The sequence below is a fragment of the Magnolia sinica genome, chromosome 2 (genome assembly GCF_029962835.1).
Source record: "Magnolia sinica isolate HGM2019 chromosome 2, MsV1, whole genome shotgun sequence".
Lineage (NCBI taxonomy): Eukaryota > Viridiplantae > Streptophyta > Magnoliopsida > Magnoliales > Magnoliaceae > Magnolia > Magnolia sinica.
Window position 1 is genome coordinate 61,669,711 of NC_080574.1, and position 18,352 is coordinate 61,688,062.

The 18,352-nt window shown below is 35.8% G+C and overlaps 1 long non-coding RNA gene and 1 other non-coding gene across 2 annotated transcripts; one reads left to right on the top strand and one right to left on the bottom strand.

Annotated features, from left to right (window-relative positions):
- The first annotated feature begins 8,729 nt into the window (after window positions 1-8,729).
- On the top strand, window positions 8,730-11,102 carry LOC131229005 (uncharacterized). Its single transcript, XR_009163124.1, has 3 exons — window positions 8,730-8,994; window positions 10,521-10,587; window positions 10,929-11,102. It is a non-coding gene; the product is annotated as an uncharacterized LOC131229005 (long non-coding RNA).
- A 6,883-nt stretch (window positions 11,103-17,985) lies between these two features.
- On the bottom strand, window positions 17,986-18,092 carry LOC131238386 (small nucleolar RNA R71). The gene has a single exon (XR_009167790.1). It is a non-coding gene; the product is annotated as a small nucleolar RNA R71 (small nucleolar RNA).
- Between the last annotated feature and the right edge of the window lie 260 nt (window positions 18,093-18,352).

Below are 18,352 nucleotides of genomic sequence, written 5' to 3' on the forward strand. Positions count from 1 at the left end.
ACTCTTCGATGGGAGCTTGATGCCATCGAAGATGCCATTTCAGCTACAATAGTTGCGTAAAATTAAGTCAATTTTGAAGTAAGGCTATATAAAGGGATTTTTTAAGGAGTTTCTAAATACGAATTAGGGTATAAGGAGTACAACAACTAGCTGTAGATCTTCAAAGAGTCATTTCCCCTCTTCAATTTTTTGGTTCTAGTTAGTTTTTATGTTTTCTATTTGAGTTTTAATTCAATCATATCTATGGTTGGCTAATCTCTTAGCTAAACCCAAGAGGTGAAGCTTGTAGTTATTATTAATGTTTATTTTACTTTGATTCAAGTTATTTGACTTTCATATTGAACAAATCATTAATATTTGTTTTGAATGAAGAAGTAATTCTAGTTATTTTAATCCATTGTCGACTCCGGGCACGTTGGTGTTGAGTGTGAAATATTGTATATTTCTCCCTATTTATACCTTGGTTTTATAAACATGATAGTGCTTAATCGACTTAATTATGCATGTTTTTATGTGTGAGGTGATTAAGAGAGCTTAAGGTGAAATTGATGTCAAAAGGAAGATCTATGCTCAAAAGATTACTAAATGAAGATTTAGAGATTAGGAAGTCATTAATGAAGAATTCACATGCCAAATATCTAAGAAAACCAAGTGAGGAATGAAGAGAATCAAAGATTTGAAGTGAAGAAAATGAATCTTGAAATTGTCCTAAAAACAAACATATTCTTGAAATTGTCTTGAAAAAGCATATTCTGAAAACTCGGAGTCTATTTTAGCTATGCAAAGTGAAGTATATTTTGGGAAACTGCATAGAGTAAAGTTTATTTTAGCAAATTGCGGAGAGTGCATAAATTTGAAGCGATTTCTAGATTTTTCCAAGTAGGTGTGAAAGTTGGAGTTCCACAACTATAAATTGGACTCCCTAGGATGCTTCAAAGCATCTTCTAGGGTTTGGAAAGGTCAATGAGCATAACAAAGGGGTAGAGTAGCCACTAAAGAGTTTTTTTCTTCTCTAGTTTATTTTTCATGCTTTGTTTAAGAGATTTGGTATCAATCATGTCTATGGTTGGCTAAAAGGTGAAGCTTGTAGTGTGTTGGGATGTTTATTTTTCATGATAGCTAGGGCTAAGAGGTGAAGCTTGTAGCGTGTTGGGATGTTTATTTTCATGATAGCTAGGGCTAAGAGGTGAAGTTTATAGCGTGTTGGGATGTTTATTTTACTTTGATTCTTTTTCTTATTGAACTTCATTGATTTCTAGTTTGATATTAAAGGAATATTTTCAATTTTCTATGATTTATTGTGACTTAAATTACAATAAATGCTGTGATAGCTTTGGATATCTTCTTTTCCTATTTTGAGATAGTGAGATTGGTAAATCCCATTGTTCACCATCATCTCCTGTGCATGTAGGGTGATGGAATCCCTTCCAATCTTCACAATTCTCCTCCATTGAGAATTAGGTCAATGAAAAGTTTAGATTTAATTTAAATTGTTTTATCTTCCAATTGGATAGGATAAGACTCCATTTCTAATTGTGTTTATTGAATCAAGAAAGGTAGCATCTTAATAGCTACAAATGGATCCTTGATACCCTAGTTCCCACCTTTAATTGATAGTTTAAACATTATTCACAATTACTCTCTTTTATTGTAGAATTCAAATTTAGATATTCTTCTATTTCTAGTTTTAGTTCTTTTCAGAATACGTACAAGTGTAGTCCTTGTGGATTCGACCTCGTTCTCACGAGTTATGACTATATCGTGACCCTACACTTGGGGTTGTGAAGAAGTTTTTGGCGCCATTGCCGGGGACTACGGCTACGTTTTTCTGAAATTAATTGGTATTAGAATTATGTTAAGATTATGATTAATTTTTCTGCTATATTTTTTAGGTTAGGATTTTTTTCTAAAATTATTTTTAGAAACTAATATTGTTTTCTGTTTTGTAGGATTCCTAACATACCAACTCTTATTCGGTAATTTTGTTCTAACCCTCTCTCTCTCTCTCTCTCTCTCTCTTTAGATCTCTTATTTATTTTGATTTTTATAGTTTTTTTTTTAAGTTTAATAGTTTAGTTACTTAAGGGTTGTGTGTGTTTCATGCTTAAGTGGGTTCGTGAGAACACTCAATGTCTCTTGAGTGAAGGAGGATTAGTCGAAGAGTTTCTTATCCATCAAAGGATTGGACACCACTTGAGATCCTTTCAGTTAATTGAAGTGATAGCTGCAAATCAACCTCAACCACCAGTTGAGGAAGATCAAGATGAAAACAAGGTGCATTATGTACCCCCACTTCGTACTCTACACGATTATTTATAACTGGCGGGGGTGAGTACACCTTCTTGCATGGTCTTTCCACTTAATGCAGCAAACATCAATATCAAACCTGGAGTGATATAACTCTTTCTTAAATTTCATGTACTAGATTCTGAAAGTCCATATTTACACTTTAAGGAGTTTGATGAGATAGTCACTACATTACAATTTCCAAACGTGTCTAATGTGGATGCACTCCTTAAAGCCAAGATCCATCGGCGCATGGGCTGATATGACCCAGGAATTTCTCAAAAAGCTTTTCTCGTTTCATAAAACTAACACTTTAAGGAAGACAATCATGAACTTTGCCCAAAAAAAGGAAGAGACCTTCTTCAAATGCTTAGAAAGGTTCAAAGATCTCACGAATTCCTGTCCACATCATGGCTATGAAGTATGGCAAACAATAAGCTTTTTTTTTAATAACGGATCAACTTCACCAATATGATAATTCATAGAGATGATTTGTAATCATGAATTCATGAACAAAGAGGTCGATGGTGCGTGGGATTACCTTAATCAATTGATAGAAAATATGTAATCATGGGACACCTCTTCAAGATTAACCACTTCTAAGCCTAGTCAATCAAAGGAAAGGGGAGGAATTTATGTTCTAAAAGCAGAAGATGATATAAGTGCAAGAGTGGCCAATCTCAAAAGAAAAGTCAAGGCCATGGAACTTAAGAAGGTAGAACCTATCAAATGTGATAAGGTTGTGGAAGTTGTTTATAGTATTTGTACTTATAACATACATACAACTGAGAATTGCCCAACAATTCCTACTTTTCAAGAGATATTGAATAAGTAATCGAATGTCGTGAACAACTACCAAAGACCTTTTAGAGGACCCACCTCAAATACATACAATTTCATCTGGAGAAACCATCCAAATTTTAGTTGGAGGAATGGACAACGGCTAACCCACAAGAGGCCCTTACTCAATTTTTAAATTATAAGAGGCCTTAAGAGGATACGGTTTAAAAATTCATGCAAAACCAAGAGCTATTCAACCAGAATACAGTACAAGCATTCCAAGATAGTAAAACAACAATGAGAATGTTTGCATCATCCATTCAAAGAATTGAATAACACTTAGCAAGTGGGGAGAAAGAGATGCTTCCAACCCAACCTCTCCCCAATCCAAAGCCACATTGTGAAATTAATGACCTAAGCTCTTCAAATCAAATGGAGCAAGCAAGTCTACACCACTCTTAGGAGTGGAGAGACAATTGACAAATCTATTCCGGTAATGGCTGAAAAGCCTAAGGACCCTGAAGAATATAAGAATGATAGACCTAGCATTACTCCATACAGGTTAGAACAGGAACTTTAAAGTAAACTGATTGCGCCATTCCCTCAACAGCTGATTGCAGCAAAAACTCTATCTAATTCTCATGATATTTTAGAGGTGGTTAAACAAGTGAAGGTTAGCATCCCTCTATTGGATGCCGTTAAATAAATCCCTTCATATGTTAAATTTCTAAAAAATTTATGCACTACCAAAAGACAACAAAACATATAAAAGAAAATATTTTTGACAGAAAATGTGACTGGCATCCTCAAACAAGATGTGCCACAAAAATACAAAGATCCTGGTAGCCCAACCATCACTTATATAATTGGGAATTACCGGATTGAGCATGCACTTCTTGACTTGGGGACGAGTGTAAATCTAATTCCTTACTCAGTTTACGAACAACTGGGTCTTGGTGAATTAAAATCCACCTGGACCATGTTACAACTTACTGATCGATTAGTTCATGTTCTAAGAGGGATAATCGAGGATGTGTTGGTCCAGGTTGATAAATTCTACTACCTAGTGGAGTTTATTATTTTGGATACTTAACCTATCATGGATGTGAGCACTCAGATACCCATCATTCTTGGTCGCCCATTCCTTGCTACATCAAATGCTATAATTAATTGTAGGAATGAGATTATGAATCTATCTTTCGAAAATATGACATTGGAGCTCAACATCTTTTCAATATGAACAAACAGTTAGAAGATGATGATGATACCCACGACATTAACATAATCAATTCTTTCGTGGAAGATAGAGCACTTTTGACTCTATACTCTAATACTCTAAAGACATGCTTGGCCCACTCCCCTAATTTAGATGATGACATGATTAAGGAGATAGATGTTATGCTTGATGTTATGCCAGTACTTGAAGTTAACTGGTGGAGGCCACAATTTAAAGAATTACCCTAAACTAATGTAGTACCTCTACCATCTAGCCTCAAAGCACCGAAGCTTGACCTAAAACTTTTACCCTTTGATCTTAAATATGTCTATTTAGGTCAAGATGAGACATAGTCGGTGATGATTTCTTCCCACCTTGAGTAAGAACAGGAGAATATGCTTATATCTACTCTCATTGAGTATAAAGGAGACCTTAGATGGTTGATTGCGAACCTCAAGGGAATTGACCCTTTGATTTGTACTCACTACATTCATCTTGAGGATAATGCGAAGACCTCCTGACAACTACAACACCGATTAAATTCAGACATGAAGGAAGTGGATAAGGCCGAAATACTTAAGTTGTTGGATATCGGTATCATATACCCCATATCCGATAGCCAATAGGTGAGTCCAACTCAGGTAGTTCCTAAGAAGTCCGGAATCACCATCGTATCCAATGCCAATAATGAACTCATGCAAACTAGAGTTACTACTAATTGGAGAATGTGCATTGACTACAGAAAGTTGAATACCATTACGAGGAAGGACCACTTGCCTTTGCCCTTCATTAATCAAATCTTGGAGAGGCTAGCTGGTCATTCTTAATATTTCTTCCTTGATGGATATTTAGGCTACAATCAGATAGAGATAGCCCTTGAAGATCAATAAAAGACAACATTCACATGCCCCTTTGACGCCTTTGCTAACCGAAGGATGCCATTCAGACTGTATAATGCCCCCGCTACTTTTCAGCGATACATGTTGAGTATATTTTCTGACATAGTGGGGCAATATTTAGAGGTCTTCATGGACGACTTCTCTATCTTTGGTCCATCCTTATATTTTGAAAATCTGAAAAATATGCTGAAGTGATGTGAGGAAAAGAATTTGGTACTAAATTGGGAGAAGTGTCATTTTATGGTTCGTAAGGGAATTGTTCTTGGACATATCATCTCATCCAAGGGAATTGAGGTAGATAAGGCTAAAATTGATCTTATTTCTAACCTATCTCCACCTAAGAGCATATGAGACATGTGATCCTTCTTAAGACACGCCAAATTTTACAGAAGATTCATAAAGGAATTTGGTCACCTCTCTCGTCCTTTATGCTTAATCACTATATTCATACATGTTTCTCTTACCAGGTGAATTTGAGAGCTTGATTAAAAAATGAGGGTAAAAGCGGTGATTTAATGCTCAAAAGATCACAAAGGTTTTGTGAATTGGAAGTTATTAATGAAGAATTCACATGCCTAATATCCAAGAAAAGCAAGTGCAAAGGATGAAGAAAAGACTACCGAAAGCACAAGTTAAACAAAAGAAAAAATAGACAATTCGGTCTGACCTAAGCCAACTTTGGTCCGACTCACAAAACAGTCAAGCAAGAATCATGATTTTCATATTCTAATTCAGTCTGACCTAAGGCAACTTCAGTCGGACCCGAGCCAACTTCGGTTCAATCGAAATCGCAGAAAACTATCCAGCAAGAAATCAGGATTTTAGGCTTAATTTGGTCCGACCGAAGCCAACGTTAGCTTAAGATTTTTGTTGGACTTGGTCCGACCTAAATACTCTACACATAAATTTCAAACACGACTTCGGTCCGATTGAAGCGTAACAGAATTGCATAAATCCAAGGTCGGTTTGTAAAATTTGCAAGACGGTACAAAAGGTGGAGCTCCACAACTATAAATAGGAGTCCCTAGGACGTTCCAAAGTATCTTCTAGGGTTTTAAGGAATAGAGTAAAATGGTTGAGAGCCGCCACCAAGCATTTTTCTTCTTCTTTCTTAGTAGTTTTTATGTTTTATTTAAGAGATTTTGATTTAATCATGTCTATGGTTAACTAAACCTCACTATGCCAAAATTGTGAATTTGCGACGGATTTCATCTGTTGTCAAAAAACAATTTAGTTTAATGATGAATTTAGTCCATTGGGCACAACCCTTTTACGAAAATTACGTTGGTTGGCAGGATTTAGCGACGGAGCAAAATCCGTCTCTAAAATGGAATTTGCGACGGATTTAGTCAGTCGCAAATTAAGACATTGTGACAGATTTTGGTCCATTGCAAAGTAGTGCCTAAGATCCAAACTTGAAAACAATCAGTGACAGATATTTTTTGCTTTTGTGACGAATCATGGTCCATCGTAAATCACTTTTGTCCCATCCTCTCTCTCTCTCTCTCTCTCTCTCTATATATATTATATATATATATATATATATATATATATATATATATATATATATATATATATATATATATAAAGAAAAAATGGATTTTAGATAAAGGGGTATGAGATTTTTAAAAAGAAAATGAGATTTTGTATTTTGAAATTTTGAAAAGTTTGTTAAGAAAAATGATATTAAAAATAAAATAAAATCAAAAAGAGTTTGAAAGAAATATTGAGAAGTTTGAAAAAAGAAAGACATTTTGATAAAGAAAATGCAGAAGTTCGAAAAATATAGAAATTTTGAAGAAAAAATTGATATTTTGATTATATAAAAAAACTAACATTACGAAAAGGAAAATTAAGAAGTTTAAAATAATTATAATTTAAATAAAAAAATTTACAATGTTTGAGAAAAATTAAAATTTTGATTTTTTTTTTCGAGATTTAAAATAACACCGAGATTTTTTAGAAAATTTTGTCACTTAAAAAAAGAAAGCTGAGGAGTTGAAAAAAAATTAGCTTCTTGAAAATTTTGAGAAGTTTGAATAAACTGATAAATTCGCTTGTATAAAAAAAAAAAAAAAAAAAACCACCAGCTATTTATGCATACGCACAAGTTCACCGGTAATTAAAAAAAAAATGATACCCTCGTATAATGAAGTGTAATTGCAAGAATAACTCATAATGATGAGATTATCAAATTTTATCATCAAGCCATTCTAAAATTGATCTGAACAGTCAGGTATGTCCAGAATGTGCTAATTAGGATAGAACAAAATTCAACTCATTTAGATTTAAAATGAATCAGAACAAAATTCAACTCATTTAGATCTAAAATGAATCAAACTTGTCCAAAACACTTTATGTGGGCATGATCATTTTATCTAAATCTACATAGATTTTGGACATCTGATTAGTCCAAATTGAAAAGTAAATGACTTCATATGTTTGGATTAAATTTTATTCAAATCTGATTGTTGAATCGCAAGATATGGCCCATCATATTATTGAGCAATCTTGTCCGTCCAATATCTTTCTCATCCGAAACTCAATCGGGATGAGTGACCAATCAAATTAAATATCTTAATAAATAGAACAGATTGAATGGATCAGATTTCCAAATTGGGACAAATTTTTAGATCAAAATTGCACGGAAACTTGCTAACATAATAAAAAAATAAGTGAGGATTGAATGCCTACCATTGAAAATTTCTCGTGGGCTATAAAAGTTTTTGATTAGGCTGATATTTGTGTTTTCCCTTCATTCATGGTTTTGTTAACTTATGAACAAATTATATCTCAAATAAACATCATGGTGGGCCCTAGGAAGGCTTCAACAGTGGGTGTCATTGTCCCCCACTGTTTTTTGTGGTGGGGTCCACTTGAACTTTGGATCTACCTCGTTCTTTGGATCATCAACCGTGCATCTCATCATATCAATAGTTTGGATCACCAAACCATGGCCCTGCATTTGTGAAGATTCCACCTTCCAATCATAGGACATTATGCTCTTTTTCATTTTTAACCGTCTATTGCAGGCCACGAATATAGTTAAGATCATTCTATCGATGAAATTCTTTATATATGGCCAATACACATATGGAGTCAAGTAACCAATGGCCTAGATTTTAGAACCATGGGCTCTACCCGTCACAATAAAAGACACACTTACACTATGTAAAAGCTCACGTTGTGCGCCCTATGGTGTTAGTTTTTTGTTTTAAATGTGTTAGTTTTGGGTCCAATGTAAAATGGTGGTGATTTATGTGGTCACTAGTGGAAATGATATAAAGTTATCCAGACCATCCAAATAGTGGGTCCTCTTGTAGATGGTTAATATTTACCTTGTACCCATATTATACAATCTTAACCATCTGGTAAATGAACCCTTATATGTATGGCCGAAAACTTAGTTTATTATATAATTTGGTGTTAAGCTCACATTGTTTGGATGTGAATCAAAAACTCATTTCGAAAGAGGCATTTCTGAAACCTCTTTCGATGTCTTTTCCTCTCTCGTGTTCCCTCCTACTCTCGCTCTGGCTCTCTCCCTCACTCATTGTGACTCTTGTTCTTTCTCCACCTCTCTAAGCAATGCCGGCCCTAACCCATCCCCAATCAAAACTTTTCAACACCGTCCAAACCCCATCATTTTTGCCCCATTGTCGCCGACAGGAACTCGCTGCACCTGTTCTCGTTGCACTCATTTCCATTGTCGATCTGGTAGTGGATCCTAGATGGATTTGCTGATTTCAGGAGAATCAGGGGATATGGTTTTTTCATAACCCCTCCATCATCCCGAGCGTCAGGTTCTTGCAGGTAAATCCGTCCATATTCTCTTCCAATTCAGTCGAAAATTGGGGTTACGAATTGTACATTAGCTATTTGTTGAATTTCCTGAGAGAAGGCGGGATTTTTCTTAAGACTATGCTTTTGTTTTGAAATTATTGCATTAATCTGTTCTCAAAGAATTGAGATCTGGATTTCAGGTTGATCATGATTCATGCCCATCCATCCATTGGTAACCATTGTGCATCAAGAAGTCTATTGCATCAAGATTGCTTTATGATTCAGTTATGTTATTGTTAGCTTGTATGGTCACCTGCCTAGTGATATCATGTGCTCTTATTTTAGATAAATACGCTCTCTGCCATGAAGTATGTATGGCAGATCTAATTGTTTGATCCGTGAAGTGAAAGATGAGGGCAATAAGATGGAACATGATGATGTTAGGCTTATTACTGTATTTTCTGCTGTGAACTATTGTGACTAGGTAATCAACATTGTGTTTCAACCCTATACATGTTTAATGTGGCATGATGGGTTTCTTTGTTATTGCTTGTAGCATCATGGGCAATATCTGTCTATTATGCCTATCAAAGAACCTGGTAGCCTTTCAATCCTATCATGGGCACGAGACGTATGAAATGTTCAATCATGGGGGAATTACATTCATTGCAGAGCAAGTGAGTTGTTCAGGGCATTCATTTTCCTTGAAATCTGTATGGGACTTGGCCTGATAAACCACTCCATGCCCCCACGCATGCTGACTTGGCACATATATGGGACATTGAAGCTGCACAGTCATGTGGGCCGCAACAAGTAGCCTTGATGAGTGGATAGCCTGATTTTTGTGCAGGGTTGGCCACTCATTGGGGGCCATGGTTTTGCCACTGTTTCTAAGATTGACAATAATATAGCAGTGAATGTAATGATTGTTAATGTAGGTGTGAATGGTGACCTCCAAAAGGGTAGGTAAAGGAGAAAATAAGACTAATTTTTGGCTTGAAAATGGTTTTGTACAAATGGAACAAAAAAAATAATCTACTGATCTAACTGGTAAATCAGAATTCACAGAAAAACCAGCACTTCCATCTATACAATCAAACCCAAAAGGCAGAATGGTTACATCCTCTCCTCTCATCTAAAACTTGTGAAGCCTAGTTATGTGGGTTTATGATGTGTTATCTATTGGGTTTATATTATCTGGGCATATCCAATGATCTCTCAAGTGATCCCAACCAACATTCACATGGGTGGTTACTACTTGGTTTAAGTAAATAAATCTTTTGTATGTGATCACTTTTATTAACTCCATCTGAGTTAGGCCATTGGGTAATGAGATGAATGACTTATCTACAAATTAATGAATGAGAAGGTTGCAGGGAATAGTTCTCTTCTTGGAAACCTTAGAGTAGCACATGGATTCTTTTCTTTATCAACATGACATGAATATTGATGTTGCCATTAGCATATAACTGTAGCCTCAAATCTGTTATTAAAGTTAACTTCATAATCTCACCTTCCACTATCATTCATTGTGCCTCGTTATTTGTTACTTGCAGTGTGTGGCTTTGGAACATGGTCTGATACTAGTGGACACAAAGTAAGAATTTGGAAAGGGACCTGATGGTACTCTCCTTTTAATTGATGACGTATGGTGTCATTCATTTCAATACAGCACTTTAGAATGTGAAGCTCTACTAGCTAGTTTGCACGGTATCACAAATCCATCATTGAGATAGGGATGAAATATATTTCAAACTTAAGTCAGCTACATAGTGTGAGTCAACACAACTTGCACATGATGAGGGAACAAGATCTGAATGAGCTGAATTTGATATATAGAGTCAACAGATACTTCAGAACGTTGATGAACAAATTTTCTGTAGTCTCAATGGGTGCAATTTAAGTAAAGAAATTTCTTACCCTTTTTAGCCTTGATATCTACTATGAGATTTCTGAACTTGCAGACATCTATGGAGAATTGGAGGTGAAGGAACTATGCATCGAACTAAATGATAAAGTATCAGAGATGGAATGATTACAATCTAAGTTGATTAGAAGAGACTTGGAAGAAGAAACAGAGGAACCTGCTAAGAGTAGTTTAAAAGCTGTTATTGCGACCTTAGAGAAGGAGAATGTCAATCTTAAGTTTGATACTTTTGTACATTCCAGAATGAAGTATGCTTTTTCTTTGTTTGTAGCAGTTGTTATCAGTATTTCTCACGCAACTTTTATTTTACCTCAGCCACACTCTGCATGCTTCCAATTATTTTTATTTCTTCATTATTTTTTATTAGTTTGGGAACGTGCATATTGTGTGACAAGATCTCATTTAATGTAGAGAGAGAAAGTTGATCTTGAGGCTGCCTTGGAATGGTTTATGAAGCACAAACCAAATGCCGGAAATGATTTAGATGCTTCACACAAGCATTCAAGTTATAAATGAGGTTTTTTTTTTTTCTTTTTTACTTTATGGTGGATTATCTACAGTGTACAAACATCTAGTTTAATTGTTATTACATATATTCATTGTAATCTGTCATGATGTTTTTATAATCTATTTATGTAATCTGTCATGATGTTTAAAGAGCAAAACAATTGGTCAAAATAAGCATAAGGTATGCCACACCAAGAAAAATAGTGCATTGGTAGACATCTATTGGACAGTAAAAATTGAAAAACATCAGATGGTCCTGTTTCAACAAACCACTCTCTCCAACACAGAGGTTAGGATTGCTCAACCAATCTTATTTTGGTACACAGACTTGGCTACAATAGGTTCCACAAGTTGGTTTTACTTAGTTAATATTTTTCATATGTACAATTTCTAAGTGCCTGTCCCCCAACAAACACACTCTGCAGACAGAGGAGGGAGAGCTTGGATACATGCACTAGAGTTTTCAGTTTTTTAAAAGTGGGGCCCATTATTGACTTATCCAAACTGTTGACAGTATGGGCTTCAGGTCCATGCACCAAAAATAGTTTGTTTTTTATGTTCATCTGTTTTACCATATCATTTTAGGGACTTGAATTGAAAATCAAGTATATCCAAAACTTAAGTGGTAATTGTTATTACATATATTCATTGTAATCTGTCATGATGTTTTTATAATCTATTTATGTAATCTGTCATGATGTTTAAAGAGCAAAACAATTGGTCAAAATAAGCATAAGGTATGCCACACCAAGAAAAATAGTGCATTGGTAGACATCTATTGGACAGTAAAAATTGAAAAACATCAGATGGTCCTGTTTCAACAAACCACTCTCTCCAACACAGAGGTTAGGATTGCTCAACCAATCTTATTTTGGTACACAGACTTGGCTACAATAGGTTCCACAAGTTGGTTTTACTTAGTTAATATTTTTCATATGTACAATTTCTAAGTGCCTGTCCCCCAACAAACACACTCTGCAGACAGAGGAGGGAGAGCTTGGATACATGCACTAGAGTTTTCAGTTTTTTAAAAGTGGGGCCCATTATTGACTTATCCAAACTGTTGACAGTATGGGCTTCAGGTCCATGCACCAAAAATAGTTTGTTTTTTATGTTCATCTGTTTTACCATATCATTTTAGGGACTTGAATTGAAAATCAAGTATATCCAAAACTTAAGTGGGTCACATCAGAGAAAACAGTGCACTAATGAAACCTTCCTAACGTCGACAATGGTGTTTATCTGCCATCCAACCCATTTATAATGTTAGTCCTACTAAGATGAAGGGAGAACACAAATCTCAGCATGATCTAAAACTTTTGTGTGACCTAAGAAGGTTCCATGGTAGTCATTTAATCCCAACTGTTTTTTATGCTCATTATTCACCTCACATCATAACATGAGCTGAAAAAACTGATCGAGGAAGCAGATGACACATGGTGAATGGCTACTAAACATAGGACTTTCCAATAATTTGTTGGGTTGAATAGTGAATTTCCGCCGAGCTAATTTATCGGCGTCAACTAAATGGGCCCTGAATTCATATGGACAAGTCTATTTCAAACCTTTGATTATTTAAATATTTAGCACTTATTTGAGTTGATTTGATCCAAGGTTTTTTATTATTTAAATATTTTCTTTATCGGGATAATATTCTAACATGAGTTTGTGAAACTAATAGAGAGTGTAGGTGGTAGGGGTGTACATCGAGCCGAATCGAGTCGAGCTAGCCTCAGCTTGGCTCGGCTCGGTCACCAGGCACACCCATCTCGAACTTAGCTCAGCTCGGTGACCAAGCTAACATCTCCAGCTCGAGCTTGGCTCAATTATCAATCGGACTAGTTCAAGTCGAGTTCGAGCGAGTTTCGAGCTTCGAGCTTTCTAGTATGAGAGAGAGAGAGAGAGAGAGAGAGAGAGAGAGAGAGAGAGAGAGAATGTAGGGTTAGATGTGAATAGAAACTCACGTGGCTCTTCTAAGGATTGGGCTGAGGAAAAAAAAGATGCAGCAACAGAAACTATAATGGAATGATGGTTGAAAAAGAAAGAGGAGAATCAAATGCCCCACCTGATTTGATGATGATCTTGGCCATTGGTCTCTTATCAAGAATGGCATAGATTCCACCGAAATGAGATGCGTCCAACTCCCAACCCAATGGGTAGAATCATCAAATGAAAAAAAAAGTCTTTTTCTTGGAATCATGAGTGAGGAAATGTGAATGGATGGATGATTTGGCCGATGGAGCTATTGAATGGATTGTTGCACCAACGGTTGTAATGAAGAGGGACGAGAGAGAGAAAGAGAGAGAGAGAGAGAGAGAGAGAGAGAGAGAGAGGTGAGGGGTCTGGGATGAGCAGGGAGAGGGATGAGAGAGAGAGAGGTGAGGGGTGTCAGACAAGCAAGGTCAGGTCAGGGAGAGAGGGAGCAGGGAGAGAGCACTGGGGTCGGGTAGCTTTGTTTTGAAAAGGGGAATGAGATTTAGGGTTTTTACTTATATATATATATATATATATATATATATATCTATATAGTCGAGTCGAGCTGGGGTCAACTTGAACTTAGCTTGAACTCATTTTTGAGCTATAAAAAACGGTCCGACTCGGATCGAACTCAATTTCGAGTCGGGCCGAGTCGAGCGAGCTAACCGAGCTAGCTCGGTTCGTGTACACCCTAGTAGGTGGCATGGAAATCACAGTATCCTTAAAATGCTTATTTGCAAAAAGAGAGATTAAGGGAGAGAAATATGATATGAGAGATTTAGGAGGGATTTGGAAAGGAGAGGCTAGCCAAACAAATCAAATGGGGCTGTCTAGGCCAGACATGGGTATATCAACCGAGTCTCATATGACTCGAATGTTCAACTCACCCCTGAACTTCCACTTCAAAAATATTTTATGTCAGATTCTCCTTTTTTTTTTTCCATTTTTTGATAAAATTTTCTTATTCTCTTGTTCATATTCTTTAATTTCAAGCTAGACTCCATCATGTATACAACATGTAATGACATGCATAGTCTATAACCTATGTTGTTGTTGTTTTGTTGTTATTGCATCTTCCACCAGATGTCCGTCAAGTAACAATTTTTGTCGTTGCGGCTATTCATTGGCAAGTAATTATGGTTGTACTTCTTAAAGGAAGTTAATGTTACTATTTAAACATCATCATCATTGTCATCATCATCATCATCTTGGAGTTGCTGAGAATGAAACAATCATTAGCCTGTGGCTTAAGTGTACCTGAAAAAACCTAATATTTCAAGTTTCTAGAAATGATTGGTTAAAAGAAATATTTCAAGTTTCTAGAAGTTTTGATAGCTAACAAAGTTGATTTCTGTTTCAGAATTCATTTAGCCAACCCCAATTAATTAGGACAAGGGTTAGATGATAATGATGATTGGGAGCTTTACTAAGGCACACGCATATACAAATCTGGCCTTTTACATCCCACCATATGTGCTAGCATGAAATGTGGGCATGGGTTCAAAGCTGTCAACCAGTAAGAGCAAGCATGTAGATGCTTCAGTGCTAAAATTAGGCCAGTCTAGCTGTCAGGTGGCCACAATTTATGAAACCATTGGATAGCCAAAAAACTTGGTGACATTTTTCGAAGAAGACTACCTATTTCTAACATTTTGACGCACCTAACGAGCTTGTTCTTGCACCTAATGGGCTAGAGCAACTATGCAATTGGACCCACCTCATGATAGCTTGTTCTTGCACCCGATGTCAACATTACGGAGTTTATAAGCTTGGGGTATTTCATCTATTTTCCAGTTATTTCTATTTTGTGGCATGCCTCTCATGACATGATAAGTGGTGTTCCAACTGTCTAGCTTTTCTTTCTTTCCAAAGTTGTTTCACAATAATGTTTTCATTATCTTTCAACTGAAAAAAGAAAAGAAAAAAGAAAGTAACGAAGTAGATGTAGAACAAATGAAAGCAGAAATTTGAAGTTTTAGTACTTGAATTGAATGTTCTAAATCTTTTTTCTTAACTAGTGTATGGTGTTGGTGTCTTTTGAGTAGGTGTGTAATATGGAGGGGCCTTTGGAAATACCTATCATCAGTGATTTGACCATGATTTTGGGTTCCATCTCTTAGGTATATAGCCTCTTTCATCTCTTCTATGTTCTTTGCATGGTTTATTTATTGGAGGGTGACTTTGAGTAACGATGTAGTGTGAATCCCAGCACCTATTCGTAATGGGATTTTAGAATTTTACTTTTTGGATGCCAGTCGGGACTCCGCCCTGTGTATTTCATTCTGATGAGATCCATTCTCTTTTGGTAGTCGAAAGCAGTTAAGTGCGGTCATTAATTTCACCGACCCGTGATGTTTATATGACAACTGATTAAGTTAGAAATATTCAGTTTTATCTTTGACAATTTATTTCCTTTCAGGTATATGTAGGATGGCCTTATAAATGTCTTAGCTGAATGGATAAACAGTAAAATCTTGTTGATGTATGTATTTAATTGAGTGATTTATTTGCCTCTTCTACTTATCATCTAACTAAAAGTGCATTTGGGCATTAGTTCCTGCAATCTCAATTAATAACATGTTAGAGAGCTTTGAGCGGTTGGTTGAACCAAATTGCAAGTTTACTATATTGCAATGAAATATGTAGAAATTAGACCATAGTGGATGTAGGACATAGCGACAACCAAACTCTCTTTGCAATTCCATGTTTCATGTCCAACTTGAAACTATGGGAATTGCTGTTTGGGTTAGCCCCACTTAGGCCATTTCCTCTTTACTGAATCGAGTTGTTAGCAATTTTATAAATAGGATTCTTATTAAACAATTGTGTGAATTATTTTTTGAATGACTATCAGGATTTATTTTTTTTAAAAAAACAAAACAAAACAAACAAATCTGATGATTTTTTTATTCACAGATATTCGTTAATTTCTGAAGAAGTTGAAAATCAACAATGGTTTTAAGGTCCGTCGCTCTTCATATATATTAGCGACGGACCGTATCCGTCGCTAATATTTTTAATGACGAATAATTCAGGTGGGTTTTTTCGAATTATAGCAATGGATTTTTTTTATTTATGCGATAGATAAAATCTATCAGTAATCTACGATGGTACGGATTTAAATAACCACAAACCAAGCGATGGACAAAATCCGTCATTTATTTGGTTTTGCGACGAATCTGCTCCGTCGTAAATTTGAGATTTTAGCGTAGTGCATCTTTGCTAAGGCTGATGTTGTCTTGCTTTAATTCTTATTTATATTAAACTTCATCGATTTCTCGTTGATTTAAAGAATATTTTCAGTTTTATATGGTTTGTTGTAACTCAAATTACAATAAACACTACGATAGCTTTGAATATCTTCTTTTCTTATACGAGATTGTGAGATTGGTAAATCTTGTTGTTCACCATCGTCGCCTGGGCATGGTAGGGTGATGGAATTCCTTCTAAATCTTCACAATCCTCATCCATTGAGGCTAATTCAATGAAAAGTTTAGAGATTTAATCATCTCTTCTTCCAGTTGGATAAGATAAGACTCTGATTCCAATCGTGTCTCTTGAATCAAGTAAGGTAGCTTCTTGATCGCTACAAGTGGATCCTTGGCACCCTAGTTCTCACCTTTAAATTTATGAGTTTTCATCAACTTTATTCACAATTACTCTCCTTTATTCCAGATTTCTAATTTAGATATTCTTCTAATTCTAGCTCTAGTTATTTTCAAAAATGTATAAGATTAGTCCCTATAGATTCGACCTCGGTCTCACCAAGTTATTACTACATCACGACACTACACTTGGGGTTGCGAAAAAGTTTTTTGCACCGTTGCAAAGAACTATGGCTGCATTTTTTTGAGATTAATTAGTATTAGAATTAGGTTTATTTTTTTGTTTTATTTCTAGGTTAGGATTTTTCTGAATTTGTTTAGAATTTAACTTTGGTTTTCTATTTTGTAGAACCCTAACATAACAATCCTAATCGGGTAACTTCTCTCCAACTCTCTCTTATCTTTTCTAGATTTCTTATTTGCTTTATTTAGTTTTCTTTTTCTTAGGTTTAGTTTTGTCTAGTTGTTTAAGGGTTGTGAGTGTTTTATACCCAAGTAGGTTCACGATAACACTCGACGTCTCTTAAGTGAAGGAGGATAGTTGAAGGGTTGGCTATCCATCACTGGATTAGACATCACTTAAGATCCTCTAAGTCAGTAAAAGTTATGGCTGTACATCAACCTTAACACCCAATTGAGGAAGCCCTGCCTCATACTTTACAAGATTATTTACAACTGGCGGGGATGAGCACACCTTCCTTCATAATTTTTTTAAACAATGCGGGAAATATGAATATTAAACTTGGGGTGATCCAACTCCTTCTGAAGTTCCATGGACTTGAATATGAAAATCCATATCTACACATGAAAGAGTTTGATGAGAAAATAGCCTCTTTATACTTTTCAAACGTGCCTGAGGACATGATTAGGCTGAAACTCTTTCCCTTCTCCTTAAAAGAAAAAGCTAAGACTTAATTGCATTCACTAAGACCACAATCCATTGGCAGATGGAACGACATGATATGGGAGTTTATAAAGAAATTCTTCCCGTACCATAAGATGAGCACCATCAGAAAGTCGATCATGAACTTCACCCAAAAGGAAGATGAGACATTCTTCCAATGTTGGGAGCAGTTCAAGGATCTTGTCAGTTCATGCCGACAACATGGCTTTGAAACGTGGCACATAACAAATTTCTTCTATAATGGACTAACATCTTCCATCCCTCAATTAGTCGAGATGATGTGCAATGGGGAATTCATGAACAAAATGTCGATGATGTGTGGGATTAGTTTGACAAACTTACTGAAAACATACAATTATAGGACATCTCCCTGAGACCTAGCACCACTTCTAAGCTTATTCAATCAAAGGAGAGGGGCGGAATATATATTTTGAAAGAGGAATATGACATAAATGCTAAAGTGGCCAA